The 18690-nt window shown below is 40.9% G+C and overlaps 1 long non-coding RNA gene across 1 annotated transcript in view; it reads left to right on the forward strand.

The window, feature by feature from the left end:
- The first annotated feature begins 1463 nt into the window (after nt 1–1463).
- LOC122422906 overlaps nt 1464–18690 on the forward strand; it is a 46050-nt gene continuing 28823 nt past the window's right edge. The window contains exon 1 of the long non-coding RNA XR_006264008.1: nt 1464–1797. This is a non-coding gene — a long non-coding RNA (uncharacterized LOC122422906). The remainder of the gene's footprint in view (nt 1798–18690) is intronic.

An 18690-nucleotide genomic window follows, 5' to 3' on the forward strand; every position in this document is an offset into this window, starting at 1 on the left:
TTGTAGGGCTATTCAGCCTCTCATCCATTCAACAAATATTTATTGACGACCAACATCCTGTCAAGAGTGGTCCTAGAGACAGAGAAATCACAAGGACCTAATAGATCGAAGGGCAGGGCGTTTGGAGGTAGAAATCACGGAGGCCTTCCCTAAGGTGACAAATAGTTGACCGCACGTGACCTGGGGTGGAGGACACTGCAGACAGAGGCAAGAGAGTAGTGTTCCAAGACAGAAAGCCACTCAGTAAGCCTGCAGGGCTGAGGGTGGGAAGAAGGTGCAATTACAAACCAGGCTGTAGGGAGAAGAAAGGCCATCTTAGGAGTTTCGCTTTATCTCAAAGGTGATGGGAATTATCAGAAATATCTAGAATGTGTTACATGAAGATTCATAGTTAGAAAATAGTCAATCTGCAATGGCTCTTTTTTAATATTTATGTATTTATTTATTTATTTATTGGGCTGTGCTGAGTCTTAGTTGCAGCATATGGGACCTAGCTCCCTGACCAGGGATCGAACTCAGGCCCCCTGTACTGACAGCATGGAGTCTCAGCCCCTGGACCACCAGGGAGGTCCCCTGCCATGGCTCTTAAACATAAGAAGAGATGCTCATTTAAAACTCAGAGAGGCTGCTTTTCACCTATCAGATAAACAAGAAGTTTAAGCAGGGTAGAGAAAGGGGTATTTGACCCGTTTTTCTGGCAGGAGTAATAACAACTTGGCAACATAGATTAAATTTACAAACACATCTGCCCTGAACCCAGCAATTCCAGTTCTCAGAAGCCATCTTGAAGTTACTCTTACAGCAGTATGGAGTGACATATTTGTATTCATTCACTGAAGCATTGTTTGTCATAGCAGAATATCAAACACTCCTAGTGTCCCTTAAAAACAGGCTGGCTAAATATATTTTATTACCTCAATATGATGGAAACCTGACCCTTTGAAACATTAAATGTCTTCCTTATACAGAAAGGTTACTAAGATACATTGCATATTTTAAAAGGAAGTACAAAACAGTGTTTCTTTTTTGTAAAAGTGGATATTAAAAGATACATTAAAATGTTCAATTGTATATGTATGCAGTATCTCTCGGAGAAGGCAATGGCACCCCACTCCAGTACTCTTGCCTGGAAAATCCCATGGATGGAAGAGTCTGGTAGGCTGCAGTCTATGGGGTCGCGAAGAGTCGGACACGACTGAGCAACTTCACTTTCACTTTTCATTTTCATGCGTTGGAGAAGCAAATGGCAGCCCACTCCAGTGTTCTTGCCTGGAGAATCCCAGAGACGGCGGAGCCTGGTGGGCTGCCATCTATGGAGTCGCGCAGAGTCAGACACGACTGAAGCGACTTAGCAGCAGCAGCAGCAGCAGTATCTCTGGAATAACACAGAATACATTCCTCCCCATGACTGTGCAGAAGGGAACTGGATTGCTGGAGGTGGGGCTAGCAGGGATCGTTTCCAGTGAAAGTCATCTTCCAGGACCTTGGCCCAAAGAGTTTCATGGAGTGTTGTGGGCAGAACCCAAAGTGTAGTTGACGACTGGATGAATGAGCAGTGACAGACAGGAGACCACTTTCAACAAGTCTGGTTGTGGAAGGGGACAGCAATAGGTCAGGATGGGGGTCAAGGAGCAGTGTCAGATCCAGAAAAGTCTCGCTTCAATGGGGAAACAGAGTTGAGCTTGTTTTCGAATACAGACATGGTAACAAAAGGATGAAAAATGTGAAGGAGGTATTGATGAAGTGAGACAAGGGTGGAAATGAAAACATTGCAAATTCCCAAAGAAGATTTAAAAGGTAAGTCCAAAGATTGTATCTTTTTCCTGTTTTGTTTCTTTTCCTTTCTCTCTCCCTTCTGTTGTTCTCAGAACAGCGGATTATACCAAGCAGGACTCACTAAATGTTTATTTCCCATCTGATGTCATGGTGCCTGAGCTCATGTTTTGAAGGATCTCCCTTCACTGATCATGCTGCAAGATCAAAGAGGCCCGCACCTACATTCGAAAGTGTGTGCAGGAATCCTACCAACCCTACGTCCCTCCCTGTGCCTGGAAGAGTCAAGAATGTGGCTTCTCCCTCCCCTCCCTGGCATTCTCCCTCAGTTCTGCCTAGAGTTCCTGGCTGCAGATGAATCCTGCACCAAAGGCTCTGCTTCCAGCGGGTCCAGACCCACACTTCGTGCAACAGCCAGGAAGGACACAGCCCCACAAATTCCTTCCTAACTTTTCAGTGTTTTCTCTGTCCCAGCATTCCAAACCATCGCCCCCGCCCCCACCCTGCCTCCCTTTCTGGCATTTTCCAAGTGAAACATTTGACTCACACTCCCCCTAGTGACAGCCCCAGGAATGCTTTTCACTGATTAAGCTGTACTTCCTGGAGAGCAGAGAGAAGCAGCCAGCCTTGGATGGGCACCTTGGCATCCTCAACTCCCACCCCCACCCTCGACACGTTTACTGGCATTGCTTTCTGTGATTAGAAAGCAATATCTGAGCAGCTGAATCTCTAGAAATTAGCAGATTAGAGGGAATGAGTTTCAGTCACAGTGGAATAAAAGCATCACCAGATCTTCTTTGTTTTGCGAAACAAAAAATATTAGAAGCAGGAAGACTCTGCACATTAGAAGGGAGTAAAGGGGAATGTAGAATATGCCTGACGTGTCCAGGGCTGCACGGGTGATCCCAGAGCCACGGCAGGATGACTCTGGCTCAGTTTAAGAAGACAGAAACTCAAAGGGTTAATGCATGAGGATGGGTTACTCTGTGGGAGAGATGGCTTTAAAGGACAGTGAACAGAGTGATTAAATATTTGCAGGGCTGACCAGTGGAAGAGTAAACTTCCTTGTTCAGAACAACTCCCCATTGGTGGTTCTGAATGATTTCACAGTCGGTTTGAGAACTGATGAATCTATAGACTTCCTCTCCAGAATAATATACTTTCACATTTCAGAGTTATGGTGGGGGGGGGGGGGAATTCTTGCAATAAATGCAGACACAGATGTTTAACCTCACTTAAAAATTCAGGCCAAAGTAACAAGGATAAGAACAGGTTTGGAAAAGATTAATTTAGTAATGCAAATTAGAAAGACATGAGGAAACAGGCAGTCTTGCACAATTGATGCATTATAAGCCAGTGCCATCTTTTCTGGAAGAGGCCCCATACGTTAAGTGGTTCCCCAGGCCACAGCTTCACTTCCCATCTTCTGGCCTATGAGTCTCCAGTGTGTATCGTCCATCCAGCTCAGGCAGGCCTCTTTGAGCTTTAAACATGAGGAATCAACTGTCTTCACTTGACCGTCGCAAAGGTTCTGCAAATCTAACGTGTGCAATTCTTGCAGAACTCAAAGTGTTAGCCGCTCAGTCGTGTCTGACTCAGATAGCCCACCAGGCTCCTCTGTCCATGGAATTTTCCAGGCAAGAATACTGGAGTGGGTTGCCATCCCCTTCTCCAGGGGATTTTCCCAACCCAGGGATTGAACCTGGGTCTCCTGCCTTGCAGGCAGATTCTTTACCGTCTGAGCCATCAGGGAAACCCAGAACTCAAAAGCTCCAGAAACATGGTGATATTCCCTGTGGTGTAGAACACCCTATCCATCTAGCTGTGTTAGAAATCCCAGAGGCATCCTTGACATTTCCCTCTAAGTGCTTCTCCCCACTTCTGTGTCATCACAGCAGTTTAAGATATTATCCTGTCTCACCTGGATGACTGTAATAATCCCCTAACTTGTGTCCTAACAGTCTCTCTGATGGGTTCTCTCCATTGCAGTCAGAGTAACCCTTTCAAAGCTTAAAGCAAATCACAGCAGTCTTCCTGTTTAAGTCCTGCAAATGCTTTTAAGATAAAGACAAAAATCTTAAATGCAGCCAGCAGACTGGACACTATCTCACTTCTTATTGCCTTTCCAGGCCCCTCTATCCCATCCTCTCCTTCATTCCCACATGCCAGCCTCTGGCTTCTTTCTCTTTCCTTAAAGCCACTTTTCTCTCCTGCCTCGGGGATGGATATATACATCCATATTTCTCTTGTCTCAAATTATCTTCTTCCTCTCTTCACCTAGTTAAATCCTACTCAGGACATAATCGAGTACTGAAGGAAGGCATTCCTGTCATCTCGGTTCAGCTTAGTTTTCTTTTGTTTTTATGAAATCAGAGAGCCATCTCTTTCTTCTTTCTGGATTATAGCAATTTGTAATTATGCTCTAATCTCTGGGATTGTTTCAGTTCTATCTTTTCCTGCTACTAGACTATAATCTTCATGACAGCAGAGACTTTGTTTTCCCCAAAGTGTGCTGGTGTTTCTTAAATAGCAAGAAGTAGTTATGTATGTGTGTGTGTGTGTGTGTATTAGAAAATGTGAGGAAGAAAATACACAAAAATGTTTATCAGTGGTTATTTATAGATAATGACTTATGCATGACTTTTTCCTTCCTTTATTTTTCTGTAATTTATATATTTTATATACTAGGTATGCATTTATTTATAACTAGATAAAAATCAATGTGTTTTGATAACACCTAATAGGTTTTTGATAAAACCTAATCAATTGAATTTCAGAGGAAATGCATTTCAGCCATTTCTTGCAAATAAGAGCAGACTATAATAGCTTATCAGGAATGCTAAGGAAAACAAACAGCATTAAAATGAGAGTCTAAAATGAAATTATAAAATAGCCAAATGTGGGATAACAATAGAAGAGGTCTTTTCAAAAATCTGAATTAGCATCTTCAGAAACATTGGAGAATGTTATTTTCATCATAACAAACTGCTGTGTAAAAGAGAGCAATTAGAGAACAAGAAAGATATTTATGTTAATTAAAAATATATTTGCAAAAAGGCAAGGAACTGCATGATAAAATACACACAACTGAAGTTGGTGAGCTGAAAGATAAATCAAGGCAGTCCCCCAAAAGAGAGGAAATTCAAAGCAATGGAAAATATGAAAGAAAAGTTAAAAGACACAGCACATGACCAAAAGGTGTTTGAGACAGAGATGGCAGGAACTATACAGAAGGAAGAGAATAAGGAAAGAAAAGAAAAGGCAGAAGAAAACTTCTCTGAGCTAGAGACGAAAAATGGTCATCAAATATGCCAAGTGGAAGAGAAGGGGATTTCAAGACATAAACCTAGATACATACTCTAAAATAATCAATTAACCAAGGATATAAAGAAAGTCAAATTGCCTCAACAAATAAGAATTTCCTGCAGCAATAAATAGAAAAGACATGGAGCCCATATTCTAGTAAGAGGGAAACAAAACAGATAAGGAACAAAATAAATAAGTGAAATATGTATTTTTTAAATTTTATTTACTATTTTTGGCTGCACTAGGTCTTTGATGCTATGCTTGGGCTTTCTCTAGTTGCAGAGGTTACTCTTCAATGTGGTGTGTGGGCTTCTCACTGCAGTGGCTTCTCTTGTGACTCCCAGGTTCTAGAGTATTCAGGCATCAGTAGTTGTGGTGCTCAGGCCCAGCCACTCTGCAATACATAGAGTCCTCCCAGACCAAGGATCGAACCCGTGTCCCCTGCACTGGCAGGTTTAAGTAGTGTTATCAGGGCAGCTTCACTGGGAAAGTCACATCTCAGTCAAGACCTGGAAAAGGTAAGGGATTAGCCTTTCAGATATCTGCAGTAGAACATGCCAGTGGGGGCGTGGGGCAGTGTTCATCCTGTGCAAAGGCCCTGAGGCAAGAACATGCTCGTCATGTTCCAGGAACACCGAGGAGGCCATTGTAGCTGAAGCAACAAGGAAGAGAGATAATAGGAGACAGACTACATAGGACCTGTTAGTCCACTGGTAAACATCAGCTTTTACTCAGAGTGAAATAGGAAGTTACTGAACAGTTTCAGGCAGAAGAGGAGACATGATCTATCCCTTGAGTTGATGTACTGGAAAGAAATGTGAAGGGGGTGAAGAAAAAATTCAAGGAAACTGGGTGAAAATAAATTCAGGCAAGAGATGTATGAGAGAAGGTCAGACCAGGATGGTACCAGAGGAGGGAGTGAACAGGGCTCATATTCTAGGTACATTGTGGGTGTAATGCTAACAGGACTCAGAGTCACTGCAACATTTGTGACTTGAGAAACTAGAAGATAGAACTGCCATTGCCTAAGATGAGGAAGGCTGAAAGAAGCAGACGTGGAGGGAAAGGTCAAGATTTCAGTTTTGGATATGTTGTGTTTGAAATTAGATATCCAGGCAGACTTACAGAAAAGGAAGTTGGATAAACAAGTCTGGCTTCAGGAAAGGATACGAGAGAGAGAGAGCTATTTGTATACTGTGTGTGAGTGTGTATGTTTGTGTATATGTATATATATGTATATATGCACACACATATACATATGTATATATGAGTCATCAAGGTGTGTGTGTATATGTATATATATACAGAGAGAGACATAAACATATACATATGTGTATATGAATCATCAAGGTAGAAGTGTTATTTTAAAGCATGAGGCTATAGAAAGCCAAAGCAAATAGAGATGGATAAAGGGACAAGATCTAAGAACTGGGTTGTAGGATGTACTAATGTTCAGAGGTCAGAAGGATGGCAAAAGGAGCAATAAAACTGAGAAGTCGCAACCACAGAAATAGGCAAAAACTCAAGGGAGTATCACATCCTGGAGGCCAAAAAAAGAACATGTTTCAGGGAAGAGAGTCATCAAAACTGCTGACAGGACAAGTAAAATGACCGCCAGATTTGGCAACATGAATGTAATTAGTGCTCTAGATTAGAGTGGTTCTGTGGAAACACGGGAAGATACTGATGACAGTATTAGTAAGCCTTTAGAGTTTTCTTACGATAAAAGTAAGGAAGGCATAGAGGGTGGCTGGAGGGGAAAGTGAGGTCAGAAAAGCATGTTTTGTTGATATGAAATAGAACATCCTCTTTGAAGGTTAATAGAACATCCTCTTTGAGAGGGGGAAATTAAGTTGATGAAACAGGAATGAAAAGGGGAATTGCTGGAGCAATGTGTTTACATCTGCAAAAGAGGACGGGATTGGAGGCAGAATGAGAGGAACTGGGCTTGGCTAGGCGCAGGGAGAGTTCAGCTGACATGTAGGGAGCAAAGTCTCCTTAAGTAAGTGGAAATGCAGAGAGTGAGCGGATGCAGTGAAGGGAGCTTGTGTAAGTCTTCAGACTGTGACCGTCGACTTGAGAATGAGGATGAAAGTTGAGGAAAAAAGGAAAGAATAGCATGCATGTAAGGCTAAGAAAAGACCAAAACTAGAAAGAAAATCAATTTAACCTTGGTGCTTAAATTAATCTTCTTTAAGGAACTCAATTGGGAAGATGTTATTTGTTCGCTTGTTTAAAAGCTTACATCTTTTTTCCTGTGGGTTTAATCACACAACACGCTTCCAAAGTGACATATATGGTGATATCATGATATATATCTTTGTGTGTGTAGTCGCTCAGTTGTAGCCAACTCATTGTGACCCCATGGACTATAACCCACCAGGCTCCTCTGTCAGTGGAATTTTCCAGGCAAAAGCACTTCTTCAGAGGATCATCCTGACCCAGGGATTGATCCATGTCCCCCTGTCTCCAGCATCTTCTGCATTGGCAGATGGATTCTTTACCACTGTGACGCCTCAGAAGACCATAGTAATATATATACATATATGTGTATATATGTACATATATATGTGTGTATTTGTATGTAATGTATATGTAAATATATATTATATGTATTACTATATAGTCTTCAGTTCAGATATATATATATATATGCATACATATAGTCTTCAGTTTAGTCGCTCAGTCGTGTCTGACTCTTTGCCACTCGATGGACTGCAGCACGCCAGACCTCCCTGTCCATCACCAACTCCCAGAGTTTACTCAAACTCATGTCCATTGAGTCAGTGATGCCATCCAACCATCTCATCCTCTGTCATCCCCTTCGCCTCCCGCCTTGAATCTTTCCCAGCATCAGGGTCTTTTCAAATGAGTCAGTTCTTGGCATCAGGTGGCCAAAGTATTGGAGTTTCAGCTTCAGCATCAGTCTTTGCAATGAACACCCAGGACTGATCTCCTTTAGGATGGACTGGTTGGATCTCCTTGCAGTCCAAGGGACTCTCAAGAGTCTTCTCCAACACCACAGTTCAAAAGCATCAATTCTTCGGCACTCAGCTTTTTTTTATAGTCCAACTCTCACATCCATACATGACTGCTGGAAAAACCATAGCTTTGACTAGCTATACATATATATATATATATGTATCTGTAACTAAGAAGTTTTATATATATATCAACCTCTTTGAAGGTTAATAGAACATCCTCTTTGAGAGGGGGGAATTAAGTTGATGAAACAGGAATGAAAAGGGGAATTGCTGGAGCAATGTGTTTACATCTGCAAAAGAGGATGGGATTGGAGGCAGAATGAGAGGAACTGGGCTTGGCTAGGCGCAGGGAGAGTTCAGCTGACATGTAGGGAGCAAAGTCTCCTTAAGTAAGTGGAAATGCAGAGAGTGAGCGGATGCAGTGAAGGGAGCTTGTGTAAGTCTTCAGACTGTGACCGTCGACTTGAGAATGAGGATGAAAGTTGAGTATAAGCAAATTCAGGGAGACAGTGAAGGACAGAGATGCTTGGCATGCTGCAGTCCATGGGACCACAAAGAATCAGACAAGACTGAGCGACTGAACAACAATATATGTACACACATACATATAATTTAATATATACTAATCATTATTCATCAGTTTCAACATTTAGAAACCATATATAAAAAACTTAAGAAAAATATGATTAAAAAATAGTGAAAATATTCTAAAACTTGACAATGTAAAAACAATATAATAAATAGAATCAGGGGCAAGAGAATGAGATAGAATTGGAACTGTGCTAAAACTCCTTGGGTGTATTTAATAGCTGTTGTGTAGAATATATATACCAAAGTCCAGTCCTAAAGGCAAGAACCAGAATAAAACACAAAAATACAATAAACACATTTAGGAAACAGAAGGAAATAAAAACAAGTTAAAGTCTTTTTATTTCACATAAATCCCTGGGCTAATATAGTTTTAAAATTGATAAATCAGGAGATTAAAGCGTAATTTAAAATTAGAACCATCAGTTCCAAAAGAGGTAAAGAGCAATGTGACTACTTCTGGGGAATAGTACTAACTGGAGAGGAGGTGTTGTGGGGAAGTTCTTTATACGTTTCAGGATTATTTGATTTGCCTGTGATTGTATATACATGTATTGTTGTCAAAGTGGTTGTTTTTTTTTTTAGTGTTTTTTTCTTAAAGTAATTTAAGAAGCTGTGAATACTATTTTTGAATCAAGTAGGATCTCCAAAAGATTATATAATGAAGCATTTGGTGAAGTCTAGGTCCTTTCAGAATGACTTCACCAAATGCTAACATTAATGTGGTAGCTTTTATCAAATGCTACTTAGAGGGGCTTTCCTGATGGTCTGGTGGCTGGGACTCCACTCTCTCAATACAGGGGACCTGAGTTCTGTCCCTGGTGGGGGACCTGAAACCCACATGCTACAACTAGGGTTCCAACACACAGCCACGAAGAGTGAAGATCCTGCATGCTGCCACCGGTGCAGCCAAATAAATGAGTATATATACTTAAAAAAAAAAAAAAGGCTGCTTAGAGAAACAACCATAAAAAAAAAAAATTCCTTGTTTTCTCTAGAACTGTTGTTGAGGATACTGATTATGACATGACTCAGCCTTCACTATATAGAGTCCTTGAGTGAGTCTCTTCATCTTAGTATGAAACAAAGCTTTGCTTCTGCTGAAGAACTATTTTGCTTCCTCCTAAAAGAACCATCAATTGGTTATATTCACCCTTTTGAACCAAGGGTTAAACTCAAAGCCCTATCCTTGCAATTCTGTTACCTGTAAGAGTGGCTTATTTGTATTTTCCTTACCCTTGGCCCTGGGTTTCTGTTTCTATTTTTATTTTATCATTTACTTTTACCTCTTACTGGTGTAAATTCAATGATGTAAAATCATTTGTAAATTGAGGTGGGGCATAAATAAGTAAATCAAGTTGGTTACATAGCAAAATAAACTATTTATGACCATTTATAAAAGGTATAATCCTTCTATTTTCCCAAGCTATCAAATCTTATGCAAGATCTCCTTTTCCCACATCACCTTTGAGTTCTATCCACCAAACTGCAGACCAGGATGTCCTCAAAGTTTCTCAAATATACTGGACAAAAGTTTCAAGAAGACATGCCAAAGGAAAACTTGAATACAACAGATGCAAATATCAAGTGTAAGGAAATGTTTCCCAGTAGCTAGGGCAGTCCAAAGATGGGAAGGAGCTGCCCCAAACCCAAGAGTTGGTCATGTCATGGGACCCTAGATAGCTTTCTGATGGAGTCAAGGGAGACAGTCATGTGTTCACTTTTCCTCACCAGCACCACGGCCCAGTGTCCTCGCCTCTGACCATCTCAGTGTCAGAAAATGTCACTGGATGATACTGCAAATGCACAAAGTGGAGCACTTGATGCCTAAGTCTCTCTCATGCCTTCCCAACCCCCACATTGAAGGTAAGCACCAGTCTCATGGCTGGTAGCTCTGTCCATCTCAGCTACCATGGAGGAAGATCAGCAACAGCCTTAGTCTCTCAGGTAATAGTTTCTTGTTTGGTCTTCACTCATTACATAGAAGTCTGCAAAGGACTGATCAGCAGGCTTATATGTAAAAAAAAAAATCTTAGGAAGCTACAGAGAAAGTATGGGCAACATTAAGATTGACACATGGTTCTCTGTGAGATTGCCTCAGTGTCTGATTCAGCTGCAGATCAGAGATCTAATCCCAGTTCCAGCTATTTTGCAAGCAAGTCATGGTAATCATCTAAGAATTGTGACCACTGGAACAATTTATGTTCTTTTATCTTCATAAATTTCTGAATCATACACAGTACCCATTTTTTCTATTAGTTTGGGGATTATACTTAGTTAAGCAGACATGGTTACTCAGCATCCCAGACCAGAATCTCTTCTGAGGTTTTGAATGAATTGGGAAACACTCAAGGAAGAAATTTCAGAAGACTTGAATCATTTAAAGAAGCATGCAGAGCAATGCCATAAATGGTCATAGAACAGAACGCAACTAGACCACCAGGGACTTAAATTCTCCAAGGGTGGAAACTGTGGTGATTCATTCAGACCAAAAGGGGTTCCAGAGTCTGATGTCCATAATACCCACTCAGAACTTGAACAGCAACCCTGTCCTTGGGGAGGAGGATGGGGTAGCCAAGGGTGGAAGAGAGATGAGCTCTGAGATTGGGAACAGAGGGAAATTGAGGACTGGACGACTCATAAACTGACCACCAAACCCAGAAACATCTGGACCTATGATCAGACTGTATCAGAAAACTACCATTTGTAAAACTTCATCCTTTTCTATGATTTTGCTATTTTTCATTTTTCCTATGTAGAAATGTCATGATAATAAATATCATATGATAGCACTTATACATGGGATCTAAAAAAATGATACAAATGAACTTATTTACAAAACAGAAACAAATTCACAGACATCGAAAATAAACTTATGATTACCAAAGGGGAAAGAAGGTGTGGGACAAATTTGGAATTTGGGATTAATGGATACACATTACTATATATAAAATAGACAAACAACAAGGACCTACTGCATAGCACAGGTGACTATATTCAATATCTTATAATAACCTATAATGGAAAATAATCTGAAAAGAATATATATGTAAAACTGAACCAACTTTCTATACACCTAAAACATTGTAAATCAACTATACTTCAATAAAAAATAAAAATGAAGAAAGTCATGATAAACTCAAAAATTATAGATGTTATTTAAATGATAAATTAGAAAGTGACTTTCTATTTTACAAAAGGATTCTTGGCTTCACAAAAGAAAAAGTCATAGCATTTTAAAAATGACTACATCCCTTTTTACACCTAAAGTATGATATCATTTTGTATTAATCAAGCTCCCAAGAGGAAACACCACATTCAAATAATGTGTGTAATTTATTATGCAAAATCTCTGTAGTTCTCATTAGTTAGTTCTTCATTAACCATGGTCTTCACCTCAGATGCTGGGGGAGATTCAGGAAGAAAGTTATTCCTTTCTGGAAGCAGCTCAAAGTTTAACAAAGCTTAATGTTTTGTTAGAAAAAGAAGACACGCCTATGAAGCAGCCTCAATCACTAACCCAAAATTTGTTCTAAATTTTGGGGTGCATTCTACAAAATATTTAGGTGACTACAGGAGCAATGACAGCTGAAATGGTCCAGGGAGACCCCATGGGAAAAGTAGGGAGTGTAAAAGTAGGACTGAACAATTTCTCCATATGGAAAGAAGAAATGGAAAGTATGCAAACTGGGAACAGGTATAGAGACTAAGAAGGGAGTCTGCAGACAGAAAAAGTAATTTGCAGAATGCATGGCAAACCTCAACACTTAACGCCTCTTCTTAAATGATGAGGCTATTTTAGATCTTACCCATATTTTATATCGAAATAGAGGGAAGCATTTTGAGGTGACAATCCCTTCCACTATTGCTCACTCTCATGTACCTCCCTCCAACAGTTCTGAGGAGGGATGAAGATAGAAATTTAGAAAGAAGTTAACTGATAGTTACTGGTGGTAAAAGGACAAGATTTCACCTTTTGACTACACAGAGGCAGAAAGCATCCTCTCTTTTCACCAGTTACATTGTTGTTTTCCTTTTTTTTTTCTCCCACTGGCAACCAAATCAACTCTGACAACAGTTCACAAAGATTAACTTTAGAGGTTTTAAATTTGATTGTGTGTGGGTTGAAGAGACACTGTGTTTGAAGGTCCATAAAATTGTTTTTCCATTACCTATGACATCAATTTAATACTGATTACAATTTAATATCAGGGAATTTTTAAAAATCACAGCATCAAAGCCGCGTCATTAAAAAACCCTCTGAAATTTCCATGCCCTCGGTGCTCTCAGTAAAAATGTTAAGAGAACATTGTGACCTGGAAATCAGGAATACACAAGCCAAACCAAACAAGCTAACAAAGATAGGGTGATAATGTAACTTGGGCGCTGTCTTTCCTTTACCTTTCCTTGCCTCACTCATGCACCTATTTTTTTTTAAGTGGTTTTGCCATTGCCAGTAAATGGAAAGATGACCTCAAAATCATTTTGTGGTATTCCCAATGATGGACCTTTCTGAAAGGGAGTAGGTGGGAACACCGCAAAATGCTTAAAGGAGCATCTAATTCTAAAGGCATTTAGTCCTCCCTGAACCAGAAGTTCCCCTGACTCATGAGGGTAAAGATCAAACCTCTGTCTTCCTTTCCAGAACAGACGTAGTCACATAGCAAACTGGCTGGAACTAAACAGCCGGAGAGGGCAGACATTTTTATATTTTATGTACTGAGGTAAGACCTTGGATATAGATGAATTCTTGTGCTTTGTTTTCTATCCTGAAATCGCTATTGTTTTTGATTCCTGTAGTTCTCAACCTGGCTGCACAAAAGAATCACCTGGAAAGCTTTTTTTAAAAATGCTGACTCCCTCACCCCACCCCAGACCAATTAAATTGGGATATCTGAGGGAGGAGCTCAGACACTCTTGGGGCACAAGTTCTCCAAGTGATTCCAAAGTTAAATCAGAGGTCAGTACTAGTGTCATTGGAGGCACGCACTTGACTTAAATGAGAATCACTTGGTCGGGATTGGAGGGTGAAAATGAAAGTGTCCTTGTTTTATAGTTGGAGCAGAGAGCGAGCTGGAGTGTTGGTGGAAGGATACCTGAGGTTGTGATTGGTCCCAGCAGAAAGGTAGAGACTCAGGCTAGTTATAATCCTTGGACATCCGTACAATATGAGCCTGTCACGCCTTGCTGTTCTTTTTAATATGTACTAGTTCGCATTCTATTCTCGGGCTTCCCTAGGGGCTCATTGTAAAGAATCCTCCTGCCAATACCAGAGACACGGGTTTGATCCCTAGGTCAGGAAGATCCCCTGGAGAAGGAAACAGCATCCGGTATCCTTGCCTGGGAAATCCCATGGACAGAGGAGCCTGGCAGGCTCACAAAAGAGTCAGGCACAATTTAGTGACTAAACAGCAATTTCTAGTCTCACTAAGAGTTTTCCCATCTACCATGTTTGCCTAATGAGCTGTTTGTTATCAGCATGACCTCAGAATGCTTATTCAATAGGTTATAATCCACTGGTGCTTAAATCGTCCCAAATTTAGTTCATACTGGCTCTGGTGTCTTGGGTTCATGACTGGATCACTTTATTCTGATTTTCTTACTTTCGGTCACCACAAGGTATTCCAGATTAATCTTGAACCCTCTATGTCCCAGACCTGGACTCAGCCATTCAGCCATTTCTCCAAACTGCCTAGATTCCTTTTGGTGGGAAATGGTGTTTAGAAACCAGGACCTGTAATTAAGGTTTGTTCACTGCAACTGTGGTGTCATCACTTCTAAGGATAGATAGATAAGACAGACACACATTCGGATAGGCCACTCAAGATGACTGTTCTCTTGCTCTCTACATCCCCTGCTCAACCAGACCCAGCTTCAACCACATGACTATCCAGTGCTCTTAATTACAGGGCTTCCTCAGTAACCGCCTACAGTGCTTTCCCCCAGCCCCAGCCACTGGTTCCCCTGGTAACTGGTGAGCCAGTCAGATGTCAGTTTCCCCTATAAATGGTAGTCCCCTTCCTCCATTAGTAGGAGCAAGTTCTGCCTGCCTTTGGCCACTGCGCATAGTGGCCTATCGCTCCAGGACCTTTGCCTTTGACATATAACGTGCCCTGTTCACTGAATCATGGGTGTCTCTGTCACTGACTCCAAGTTCTTTCTTCCGTCTCAGGGCTGGGCAACTACAAGGCTTGCTAGCGACCTTGTGGGGGTGCAGTCCAACATACGTATATACCAGGAGTTTATATAAATTTCCTCTATTCTAATCCAACCTTACAGCTACTCCTATCTTGCCTCACCTTCCATATTTGTATCTCCCTTATTTCACAGAGAGATCTTGACTCCCAATAACCTCAATATGTTTGCTCACGTTCTGAGGCTACATGACAATCATGTGAGTCTCAAAATTGCCATATTCATACCATACTTTTAAAAATAGTTTTTCAAAGATAAAGACTTGTCCTCAATTCTTTTTTTCCCCTTAAGACTGAGGATAATGGGTTCATTGTGATTGCTATTTATTTGAAATGCGGGTGGGATCACTTGTTCCTGCTTACATTCATTGTTAGGATATTTTTCTTCCATGCTTATTGATTAAGTTTATTTGTTGAATATACAATATATTAGTATGAGTCCAAATGTCGAAACTCTCAGAATTTCCCTCCCTCTTGTATACCTTTTACCCCTTTCCCTTTGAAGGTAAGAATCCCATTTGTTTCTGGTTATACTCCCCGTGTTCTCTTTTGCAAAAGCAAATACATTTATTTCTTTAACTTTTTATCTTATATTGGGGTAGAGCCACTTAACAAAGTTGTGATAGTTGCAAGTGAAGAGCAAAGGGACTCAACCATACATATAAGCAAATATATGTATTTTTATTTCTCCTATTTTTAACTAAAAAGTAGCATACTGTATGTACAAGTTGGATGTACAACTGAAGCAAAGGTGGACGTAATTTTTATCTTTGTTCTTCTGTATATAAGATCTTTTTCACCTAGCTTCTTTGGAGTTACAATTTTCTCTATCTTTGACTTTCTGTAATTTGAAAATCATATGCCTAGATGTAATCTTTGTGGTGCTTATCATGTTAGGTGTTCTCTAAACTTCTTAGATCTATGGTTTGGTGTCTGACATTAACTTAAGGAACTTCCAGTCATTTGCTTAAAATAGTCTGTTTTTTCTTCTTCTAGTATTCCCATTACACGTTACCTATTTTGTAATTCTCCCACAGTTCTCAGATATTCTGTTTTCGCCTAGTCTTTATTCCCTTTTTCAACTGTTGTGGATTATATCATATATCCTCTAGTTCAGAGATTCTTTCCTCAGCTATGTCCAATGTACTATTAAGCCCATCAAAGGCGTTCTTCATTTCTGTTACAGTGGGGTTTTTTCTAGTATTTATTTTTGGCTCTTTCTTAGGATTTCCATCTCTCTGCTTCCAGAGTCCATCTGTTCTTGCATGCTATCCCCTTTATCCATTGAGACCTTAGCATATTAAATTTTTATTTAATTTAATTTAGAATTGTAAATTCCTGATCTGATCAATCCCACATCTCTGCTGTGTCTAGTGCCAACACTTGCTCTGTCTCTTCAAATTGTGTTTGGATTTCAATGTGCCTTGTACTTGTTTGACAGCTGGACAGTCTGTACCAGGTAAAAGGAATTGCTGTAAATAAACCTTTAGTAAAGTGATGATAGGGCTTCCCAGGTGGCTCAGTGACAGAAAATCCACCTGCCAATTCATGAGATGTGGGTTTGATCCCTGGTTGGGAAGATCCCCTGGAGAAGAAAATGGCACCCCCCTTCAGTATACTTGCCTGGGAAATCTCATGGTCAGAGGAGCCTGGCGGGCTACAGTCCATGGGGATCACTAAAAGTCAGACATGACTTGGTAGTTCAGTTCAGTTCAGTTGCTCAGTCCTGTCCAACTCTGTGACCCCATGGACTGCAGCACTCCAGGCCTCCTGTCCATCACCCACTCCCGGAGCTTACTCAAACTCATGTCCATTGGATCAGTGATGACATCCAACCATCTCATCCTCTATTGTCCCCTTCTCCTCCTGCCTTCAATCTTTCCAAGCATCAGGGTCTTTTCTAATGAGTCAGCTCTTTGCATCAGGTGGCCAAAGTATTGGAGTTTCAGCTTCAACATCAGTCCTTCCAATGAACACCCAGGACTGATTTCCTTTAGGATGGACTGGTTGGATCTTCTTGCGGTCCAAGGGACTCTCAAGAGTCTTCTCCAACACCAGAGTTCAAAAGCATCAATTCTTCTGTGCTCAGCTTTCTTTATAGGTCAACACATCCATACGTGACTCCTAGAAAAACGATAGCTTTGACTAGGTGGACCTTTGTGGGCAAAGTAATGTCTTTGCTTTTTAATATACTGTCTAGGTTGGTCATAGCTTTTCCTCCAAAGAGCAAATGTCTTTTAATTTCATGGCTGCAGTCACCATCTGCAGTGATTTTGGAGCCCCCCAAAATTAAGCCTCTCACTCTTTCCATTGTTTCTCCATGACTTAGTAACTAACAACAACAACAAAGTGATGATAAGATGTAGGGAAGAGAAGAGTTCTACAGTCCTATGGTTATATCTCAGTCTTACAGTGAGCCTGTGCCTCTGGATTGTGAATTTCAAGAGTTTCTCAGCTTCCCTTCTGATTAGGTAGGATATAATGGATAGAACTACTGGAGTTGGATATTTTCCCTTCTTCCTCCCCACCCCAGGTCAGTTCAGTTCAGTTCAGTTCAGTTGCTCAGTCGTGTCTGACTCTTTGCAACCCCATGAATCGCAGCATGCCAGGCCTCCCTGTCCATCACCAACTCCTGGAGTTTACTCAGACTCATGCCCATTGGGTCGATGATGCCATCCAGCCATCTCATCCTCTGTCGCCCCCTTCTCCTCCTGCCCCCAATCCCTCCCAGCATCAGGGTCTTTTCCAGTGAGTCAGTTAGGCTCTGATAACTCTGAGAAGCTAGACTCTGGTTAATTGATATCACCTGAGAGCAGAACCTTACATGGAACAACTGACTGGTTCAAAATTGGGAAAGGAGTACGTCAAGGCTGTATGCTGTCACCCTGCTTAATTAACTTACAAGAAGAGTACATCATGCAAAATGCCAGGCTGGATGAATCACAAGCTGGAATCAAGATTGCCAGGAGACATATCAAACAACTTCAGATATGCAGATGATAGCAGTCTAATGATGGTAAGTAAAGAGAAACTGAAGAACCTTTGAACGAGGGTTAAAGAGGAGAGAAAAAGCTGGCTTAACACTCAGTGTTCAAAAAGCTAAGATCATGGCATCTGGTCCCATCACTTCATGGCAAATAGAAGGGGAAAAGTGGAAGCAGTGACAGATTTTATTTTCTTTGGCTCCAAAATCACTGCAGAAAGTGACTGCCACCATGAAATTCAAAGACACTTGCTTCTTAGAAGGAAAGCTTTGACAAACCTAGACAGCAGTTTTGACAAACCTAGACAGTTAAAAAACAGAGGCATCACTTTGTCAACAAAGATTTGTATAATCAAAGCTGTGGTTTTCCAAGTAGTCATGTACAGATGTGAGTTGGACCATAAGGAAGGCTGAATGTCAAAGAATTGATGCTTTCAAATTGTGGTGCTGGAGAAGACTCTTGAGAGCCCCTTGGACAGCAAGGAGCTCAAACCAGTCAATCCTAAAGGAAATCAACCCTGAATATTCATCAGAAGGACTGATGCTGAAGCTGAAGCTCTAATACTTTGGCCACCTGTTGCAAAGTGCTGACTCATTGGAAAAGAACCTGATGCTGGGAAAGATTGAGGGCAGGAGGAGAAGGGAATGACAGAGGATGAGATGGTTAGATAGCTATCACTGACTCAATAAGTGTGAATTTGAGTAAACTCTGGGAAACGGTGATGAACAGGGGAGCCTGGCATGCTGCAGTTGATAGAAGAGCAGGCTAAAAGAGCAAAGTGCTCTGGTATATTTTTAAATGATTCCTTTTCTCTTACCCTGCAGGAGGCTCAAGGGGATTTTTTTCTCTAATACTTACTGT

The sequence above is a fragment of the Cervus canadensis genome, chromosome 20, assembly GCF_019320065.1.
Source record: "Cervus canadensis isolate Bull #8, Minnesota chromosome 20, ASM1932006v1, whole genome shotgun sequence".
NCBI lineage: Eukaryota > Metazoa > Chordata > Mammalia > Artiodactyla > Cervidae > Cervus > Cervus canadensis.